The 9,021-nt window shown below is 37.1% G+C and overlaps 1 protein-coding gene across 2 annotated transcripts in view; it reads right to left on the bottom strand.

Moving 5' to 3' along the window:
• Positions 1-6,752, bottom strand: part of FNBP1L (formin binding protein 1-like) — a 49,531-nt gene extending 42,779 nt beyond the window's left edge. For both annotated transcript variants that reach the window (XM_011940005.1, XM_011940006.1), the window contains exon 1: positions 6,642-6,752. The gene's annotated coding sequence lies outside the window, so the exon portion shown is untranslated. The remainder of the gene's footprint in view (positions 1-6,641) is intronic.
• Positions 6,753-9,021: the final 2,269 nt, after the last annotated feature.

Genomic DNA, 9,021 nt, shown 5'->3' with positions numbered 1-9,021 from the left:
AGGAGGAGGAAGTGGAAGAGGAAGAAGAAGAAGAAGAAACAACAAAGGGCTTTGGCTGTGTTTCAGATACTGTCTTTATTTTTTTCTGTGACCTAGCTGTAGACCAAGCCTTCTAGCAGTATGACTATTCCACTTCTTGAACTCAATAAAAAATTAAAATCAATAAATCAATAAATTTATACTGTAAATAAGTTTCTCATTATACTTAAATTAGCTCAAGCTGGAGTTTCCATCACTTTCAGCCAAGAACCTTCTCTCTTACAACTTAAACATAAAAGGCATCCATTGCAAAAGAATGAAGCTGGGCCAGGCGCAGCGGCTCATGCCTGTAATCCCAGCACTTTGGGAGGCCAAGGCAGGTGGATCACAAGGTCAGGAGACCAGCCTGGTCAATATGGTGAAACCCCATCTCTACTGAAAATACAAAAATTAGCCAGGCGTGGTGGCAGGTGCCTGTAGTGCCAGCTACTCCGGAGGCTGAGGCAGGAGAATCATTTTGTAAAAAGTAAAGTAGAGGTTCCTCTTCAAAGACTTTCCTCCCCATCTAATTAGGAATAAACAGTAACTTCTCTTAGAAGCAAAATTTATTTAAAGACATGTGCTAACATTCTTAAATACCTGCTAGCTGTAATAAGGAAATCAGTGTACTTTATGTTCTTAGCTCCCACAATTTAGCCCAAACATTTGCCCTAGCATGCTCAGACTGGTCCAAGCAAGCATTAGGTCATAGCCTGTTCCTCTTCCTTATTTAAAAGTGTTTTTACCTTTCTCAACATTCCACAAGTTACTTCCTCCTTCCTTTGTTCCCCTCTACCTTTACCTCTTTTTAAAAAGTTCTAAGCTGCTAGCCAATCAGGGTGAGGTCCCGTTCCAGCTAATGGAAACTGGACACAGCAGTAGGGTGGATGCGTCAGGTTATAAATGACCCTGTCTCCTTTGTTCGGTGTACTCTCGTGGCACGAGTGTACCCTTTCTGCAGGAAGTAAAAATGGTCTTACTAAATTAATAAAATTTATGTTCAAGTGCTATTTCTTTACGGCTCCGAGGAACAAACATTTCAAAACAGTCTGAACCCAGGAGGCAGAGGTTGCAGAAAGCCGAGATCACGCCACTGCACTCCAGCCTGGGTAACAGAGGGCGACTCTGTCTAAAAAAAAAAAAAAAAAAAATGAAGCTGGACCCTTATAACACATACAAATATTAACTCAAGATGCATCAAAGACCTAAAACTATGAAACTGAGAAGAAAACATAGGAGAAAATCTTTGTGATATTCAATTTTGCAATGATTTCTTGGGTATGACACCAAAAGCAGGCAAAAAAAAATAGATAAACTGACTACATCAAAATTTAAAACTTCAATGTATAGAAGGACATAATCAAGAGAATGAAAAGGCTACCTAGAGAACGGGAGAAAGAATTTGCAAATCATATATCTGGCAAGGGGTTAAAATCCAGAATATACAAAGAACTCCTAAAACTCTAAAACAAGAAAACCAAGTAATTCAATTTTAAAAAATTGACCTGAAAAGACATTTCTCCAAAGATACACAAATGGACAACAAGCATATGAAAAGATCACTAGTCATCACGGAAAAGTCAGAACCACAGAGAGATCACAAACTCACACCGATTAGGCTGGTTACTTGCAAAACAAGGATGTGGACTAACTGGAAGCTTTGTGTATTGTTGATGAGAATGTAAAATCTTTCAGCCAGACAAAATAGAGTGACATAGAAACCAAATTCTGATAAAGAGGTATGAGAAAAGTAAAATGAGATAGAGACATACCCGAGACAGGGAGGAAAAAGAGGTTTAATTGGAATTACAGTTCCACAAGGCTGGAGAGGCTTCTGACTCATGGCAGGAGGCGAAAGGCACTTCTGACAGACTAGCTGTATTTGGATTGCTCTGTATCTAAGCCTACCCGAAATATTTGGGGCTGCTCTTAGTAGACACAATGATGTATATAGCACCAACTTGACCACATCACAATGATGTACATGACACCAAATTCTAGTATTAATAGAAAGCTGCTATGTAGTCAAAGGTTCGGCATGCGGTCAGAGATCCTAATTTCTAAACTAAACTGAAACACAGATTATTCTATTACTTATTCATTCAACTTATATTTAATCACCCAGTTCCAGAGGTACCAGGTAGGCTTAGTATGGGGTATAGAAATGCACATAATATAATCTCTGATCAAAAGGAATTCAGAGATTTCTGCTTTGGCCAAAATAATGGCTTCCTGTCTTACAGCCTAATTCTCTTCCGCTATACCATACTGCCACATTTGAACCAAAAATTTATGTATGCTCTGGGGTGGAGGCTGGGGAATATAATTTCATACAGCACTATCTCTATGATAGAACTGAATACAATTACTTTTACTAGGAAAAAACTAAAATGATACATACTTATCACATATATAGGGCTCCTTTTTTTACTTAGAAATCTTAATCTCTGTTATACAAATACAATAGTATAAGTTTATTAAAAGAATGATTGATTTCAGTTGCATATATCTTTGCAAACAAAACACACTCTACCAAGTGATCTGAAGTAACCATTTTCCATCAGTTAAAATGGACATGATTCAATTGTATGTAACTATGTCTTCAAATGTAATTAGATGCTTTATTTTCTGTTTACTCCCATCCTCAAACCAAAACCAAAAATCAGTATAAAACACCAGAATAAAGTTAAACCAACACCATCAAAACACAAGAACAGAAGAGTAGAGGGAGAAAAGAAGAAAACAATCTGGAATTGCCAAAGATTAAGAAATTTTAATCTTGCAATATATTTAAAATGTAATTGTTTAATATCATAAATATAGTTGATATGATTTGGCTGTGTCCTTACCCAAATCTCATCTTGAATTACAGTTCCCATAATCCCCATGTGTCATGGGAGGGACCAGGTGGAGATAACTGAATCACGGGGGCAGTTTCCCCCATCCTGTTCTCACAACAGTGAGTTAGTTCTCACGAGATCTGATGGTTTTATAATGGGATTCCCCCTTCACTGGGCACTTATTCTTCTCCCTCCACTATGATTATAAGTTTACTGAGGCCTCCCCAGCCATGCTGAACTGTGAGTCAATTAAATCTTTTTCCCTTATAAATTACCCAGTCTCAGATATGTCTTTATCAGCAGCATGAGAATGGACTAATAGTTATTATTTAGGAGGAAAAAAAAAGTGCTGCCTCACTATGAAAGAAATTACCCTCTGCACTAGCAAAAATATGGGGAGTTAACCAAAAGAATTTTTCCCATTAAAGAGGAGGAAACAAACAAGGCAAACCTCTTCCCTTTGGATAAAAGACATACTATAAACAGCAGCCGATAATCCAATCATTTACCAAGTAGTCATCCAAAGCAGTAAATCTCAGTGTAGATCATTTCAAATTAAACATGCTTTCTCTGAACTCTTCATTACTCCTCATACCTCACCACTCCAATAATTCTACCCTTGCTGAGAATCACTGCTATTGAGAATTATCCTTAGAATGGAAATGTGGCAAATTCCTTAAGTGTGCTTTATTCCTTCAAATCACCTATCTAAAGCATCAGTACATAATAAAACCCACTTTCTCAATACAAAATTCTACTTTTCATATCATGAAGTTGTGGGTTCTAGCCACCCTTGCTTCAGTGAACCAGAGCTCAATCCCTTTTTTGCAAGTAAATGAAAATTGTAATGGTTATTATCAGCCTCAGAACAGAGAGAAGGCAAATGAGCCTGCCATTTGATTAAATGATTCCTGTTACACTAGCAAAACCCTGGCCATCTCAAAAGCTTTGAGGTCTAAGTAGTCTTGGACAGTTAAATATTCCAAATTACTGAAGTTTTGTCTTATAAATTATCAATTTTTATTTTATAATTTGTGATAGGAATCTCTTTTGAAGCATAACCTCTTCTTAATAACAAGTGTTTTAAATTACAAAAGTAACACACAATCATTGAAAAGACTATAATTCAAAAGTGTATGAAATAAAAGGTTCCTTCCCTTATCATTCTCTACTCTCATTCCACAAGGGTATCACTGTAATATAATATGGGTGTATTCTTCTAGACCTCTTCAGAATACATACAAATTTTATACAATACTGTATATACAAACACAAGCAATAAAATGATGTTACTGTACATTCAGTTCTTACTGTACATTCATCATTCAACCTGATGAACAAGGCTTTTAAGTTTTAAAATGTTGGTAAACCTGACTTTTTCATCCTTCTTCTACTGACAGGCACTTTTACAACCAGAAACTTTTTTTTTTTCCTGCAATGAAGAGTTTTATGCAAACACCTTTGCACACTTGTGTTTTTCTGCAGGGAAGTTTAGAAATGAAAATGCTAGATTAAAGGACAGATTGGACTTTTTAAACATTTTGAGATACACTATTATATTCTCTGCCTTCTTTAAAATAATCTGATTCTTTTCTTGAGGGCCCAAGATCATTCTTACCAGTATTTACTTTTTCACTCTGTATAATACAGTGATTCTCTTGGGGCCTTAGAAGTAGGTTCACTTTTTACTATGGTTTGGATATGGTTTGTTTGACCCCAACCAAAACTCATGTTGAAATCTGATCCCCAAAGTGGTGGTGTTAGGAGACAGTGCCTAATGGGAGGTGTTTGGATCATGAGGGATCCACCCTCACGGACAGTGGTTTGGTGTCATTTTTGGTAGTGAGTTGTGTTCTCACTCTAATAAGACTGGATCACTTTTTGAGGGGGGGTTTTTTAAAAGCCAGTACTCCTTCAGGTTTTCCTTCTCTCTTCATACATCCACGCTTCCCCTTTGACCCAACAAAACCCTGCGCCAGAAGCTGGGGGCATGCCTTTGAACTGACCAACCTGTACAACCATTAGTTAAATAAACCTCTTTTCTTTATAAATTACTCAGACTCAGGCATTCTGTTATGGCAACACAAAATGAACTAGGGCACTCCTGCATTAGATTTCATCTATTTTTGTAATTTTTAAACCTTTTCCTTTATTGTTTGTCCCTTCACACTGCCATCACTGTATTACCTATAGCATTTTTTCTCATTCATTTCTATTGGAAAAACTGAGAATTTTCCAATAGAAATCTGAGAATTTAATGTGCTAAAATTGAGATCAAATGAAAATTTAAATAAAATTTTTATTTATCACACAAGAATATATCTTGGCCTCTCTCTCAGAGGCCATTTCAAGCTCTTCTAGATTCTAGAGAGGTAAGGTTCCCAGATCATTAACTTTTGGACAGATGAAACATCATCACTGTGATTATTAATATACTAATAGGCTCCCTGTTTATATTCTCATGTGGAAAATACCTTGTTTAAAAAAACAGGAGAACGATGGATTAGGAAATTAGCATAATGCCATTATTCAGTAAACATCATAAGTGTTTATCATTATAAAAATATTATAAGCAAGCTGTTTATGACTCTATTCCATCCCTGCATCCAGTTGGTTACATGCACTATTATAGTGGATATATGAGGCACTCAAGTATCTCCCCCTTCCTTCTAGGACCACTAGTTTAAATTAATTTTGAGTAACTATCCTCCCCCCATCATTAGCTGTAAGTCAATATTAGTGAATTGTTCAAGATAAACACATAACCTAACCAAAGTCAGTATGACTAAATGAGACCCTCTGCTAGTATTTCTGGAGAAAAGAAGCTTGGTGCAGGCTTGCATTTTCCCTTACTTTCATGCCCCTTTCCCTTCTTCCATTCCCTCACTCCCTCTTTCCCTCCCTTCCTTTCTCCCCAAAGGTACAATAGAGAAGACCATCATTCTTCTCCAGAACATGGGGGTATGAATACGTAAAACCTAGAGCTAAAGGAATAGAGAGGATGGTATGAATGGAACCTGAGAATAAAGAGAACAAGAGGGAGCACAGCCAAGAAATGGGGCCTGAAGACTATTTGACCCCTGAATCAAAATATGCCTGGACTTTGTAGTCATGTATGCCTGTTTAGGTTGCATTTTTTTTTTGTCACATCAGGACACTTTTTTATCCTAAACCCTACAGCTAAAACCTTATACTGGTGTCTAGTCTTCAGACTTCAAGCACCATTTTTACTGAATAAGTTCCAGCAACTACTTGTCACAAAGTCCATCAGTTTTAAGACTAAACTTTTCCCTTTAAAACTTTTATCTTCCAAAACATATTCTAGAATCACATTCATTTATAATATGTAACTGAATACTGACAGAAACAAACTCAGCTCAGCACACACTCAATTTCCAAGTCTTACAAACTCTGAAGAAAAGAGAAACTCTGAAGAAATATTCAATACTTTGAAAAGATGACTAAAGCAAAAAGTTAGGAATAAAAGCATAAAACACAGAATAACACCCAGATATTCCTTTTTCCTGGCATTATGCTCCCCAGTTTTCAGATTTTTAAGTGTCTTTCTGGAATGACAGTTATTTGTGATCCAGCTAGTCAATATTCCTTATGGTACTGTACTGGCCAATGATTTAATTAATCATTAAAACAAACCAGTTACCTAATTCAATCTAATTCTGATGAAAAACATAGAATTTAACCTCTGGAATATCACACTCTTCTAATATCCAACTGTTTAAACATGTAATTTCATTTCTAAAAACTGAAAAAAAATTAACTTACCTCAATTGTTTCGCATAGTTCTGTTCAATTTCTATCCTCTCTTTAACAAATTTGGCATATCTTTCCAAGAAGTCAATTCCCCATTGTGTATGCTTGTCTAAGCTGTCGAACTGATCCTAGAAAAGGAAGATAAAAATGCATTTTCAAAAGTCTAAAATGTTATACACATATATTTTAAACAGCTTCTGATATTTGTACAGAGAAGCAATGAGGTATAAAAGGAAAAACCCAGGCTCATCTACTAGTTCCCTCACTTTGCCCATTAAGACCTAGAAACAGGTCCCTAAGCGTAAATCTTGCTACTTTATGCCTGAATGTCTTTACAAACATGGCTCTCCCAATTGCAACACCCTCCCCTATTCTGCTTTTTGCAGTCAACTCTTCCCCAAATCCCCCCTACCCTGGCCTTTGAGATTCAGTTCAGGCATTATGTCCACCAGAAAATGGTCTTAAACTCTCAGACTTTCTCCATGTCCCCAAGGCTCCCTAAAATTACTATCTTATTTGTTTGCTATACTATATTGAGAGCCAGAATCATGCATTATTCAACTCTGAACTCCCACAGCCTAAGCACCATGCTTGGCACCATAGCAGGTACTCGACGAAGAATTATTTAGCTGGACAAAATCAAATATACCTGAGTTCAAATTCCGGGATCTGCCATTTCCGAGATGTTTGAAACTGGGCAAGCTAACAAGGCTCCTTGAATGTTTTCCCATCTTAAAATGGAAATCCCATCACCCACCTAACAGGATTGTGGTGATGTTATTAAACATGTTCTGCAACGCAGGAAACATGATAATGACATATAATAGAGTACCACTGTCCTACAAGGCTCTTTCAGTCCTCACAGATGCCACCTCCTGCCAGAGAAACCACCATTTCCCTTGCTTTAAGAACAAGCTCCAAACTGACTAATAACTTGGTGCTGTCTTCCTCTCATATATCAAGTCTGCAGTGCTGAAAAAATATTCAAGTATCATCCCTCTCCATATTTACAGCTTCTTTTAAAATCACTTGTGGTTTAGTCACATTATTTACAAATTATCTCCTTTTGACTTTTCTCTTTCTCTACCTTAAACCATCAAAAAGAAATTCTACTCCTAAAAGCAAGTTGCCACTCTAATTCTATTCTTCCAAGAAGCTTTCTGATTATCATCTGGTTTTCAAAATATATTTGAATACAGCAAGAAAACGCACTGCTCAGTAAACTCAATCTGCATAATATGAACTACTGTAAATTAGAATTCTCATCAAACTGAAACTGAAACACACTCAATGACAAACAATTCCCCCCCCCCAAAAAAAACACTTCAAAGCTGAAACAATCTTCCTTTATTTTTCTAAATTGCTTCAAAGGCTTCTCTTCCCACAATCTTCTTCACCAAATTTTATATTACACTTCTTTATCCTCTAGATTGTCTCCAAATTTTAAATTTCAAGCCCCATCAGTAAAAAACCTGAACAAAAACTATATGTAGTTATTTATATATTAAATTATATACTATTGAATTATGTAGTTATGAAATCCACAATAGAAACTTTAAAAAGAGATGAAAATGAAACGAACATTATTTTTAAAGTTTTTTTTTTTTTTTTAAACATATTTGACAAACAAAAGCCTTTGAGCAATGACTTTTAAAATATTATGGCCGGGCGCAGTGGCTCAAGCCCGTAATCCCAGCACTTTGGGAGGTCGAGGTGGGCAGATCACTTGAGGTCAGGAGTTCGATGCCAGCCTGGTCAACATGGTGAAACCCTGTCTCCATTAAAAACACAAAAATTGGCCAGGCATGGTGGCGCGCCACTTGTGGTCCCAGTTATTCAGGAGGCTGAGGCAGGAGAATGGCGTGAACCCGGGAGGTGGAGCTTGCAGTGAGCTGAGATCGCGCCACTGCACTCCAGCCTGGGTGACAGAGCAAGACTCTGTCTCAAAAAAAAAAAAAAAAAAAAAGTTCAAACCCCACTGAAACTAATTGTGATTACTACCTTTATGTGTCATCTAGGCTGTGCAACTGTGCCCAGATATTTACTTGGTTAAACATTATTCTGGATGTTTCTGTGAAGGTGTTTTTTAGATTAAATTAACATTTAGGCCAGGTACAGTGGCTCATGCCTATAATCCCAGCACTTGGGAAGGCCTGGACGGGAGACTCACTCAAGTCCAGGAGTTCAAGATCAGCCTGGGCAATACAGTAAGACCCTGTCTCTACAAACATAAAAAGGCTAGGTGGCTCACATATGTAATTCCAGCACTTCGGAAGGCTGAAGCAAGAGAATCTCTTGAGCTCAGGAGTTCAAGACCAGCCTTAGCAACATGTTAAGACCCAATCTCTTAACAATTAGCCAGGCATGTTAGTACATGCTTGTAATTCCAGCT

This window comes from Colobus angolensis, unplaced genomic scaffold, assembly GCF_000951035.1.
Source record: "Colobus angolensis palliatus isolate OR3802 unplaced genomic scaffold, Cang.pa_1.0 Scaffold186, whole genome shotgun sequence".
Taxonomy (NCBI): domain Eukaryota; kingdom Metazoa; phylum Chordata; class Mammalia; order Primates; family Cercopithecidae; genus Colobus; species Colobus angolensis.
Note: the sequence above shows the minus strand (reverse complement) of the source record. Positions and strands in the feature narration are given on the sequence as shown.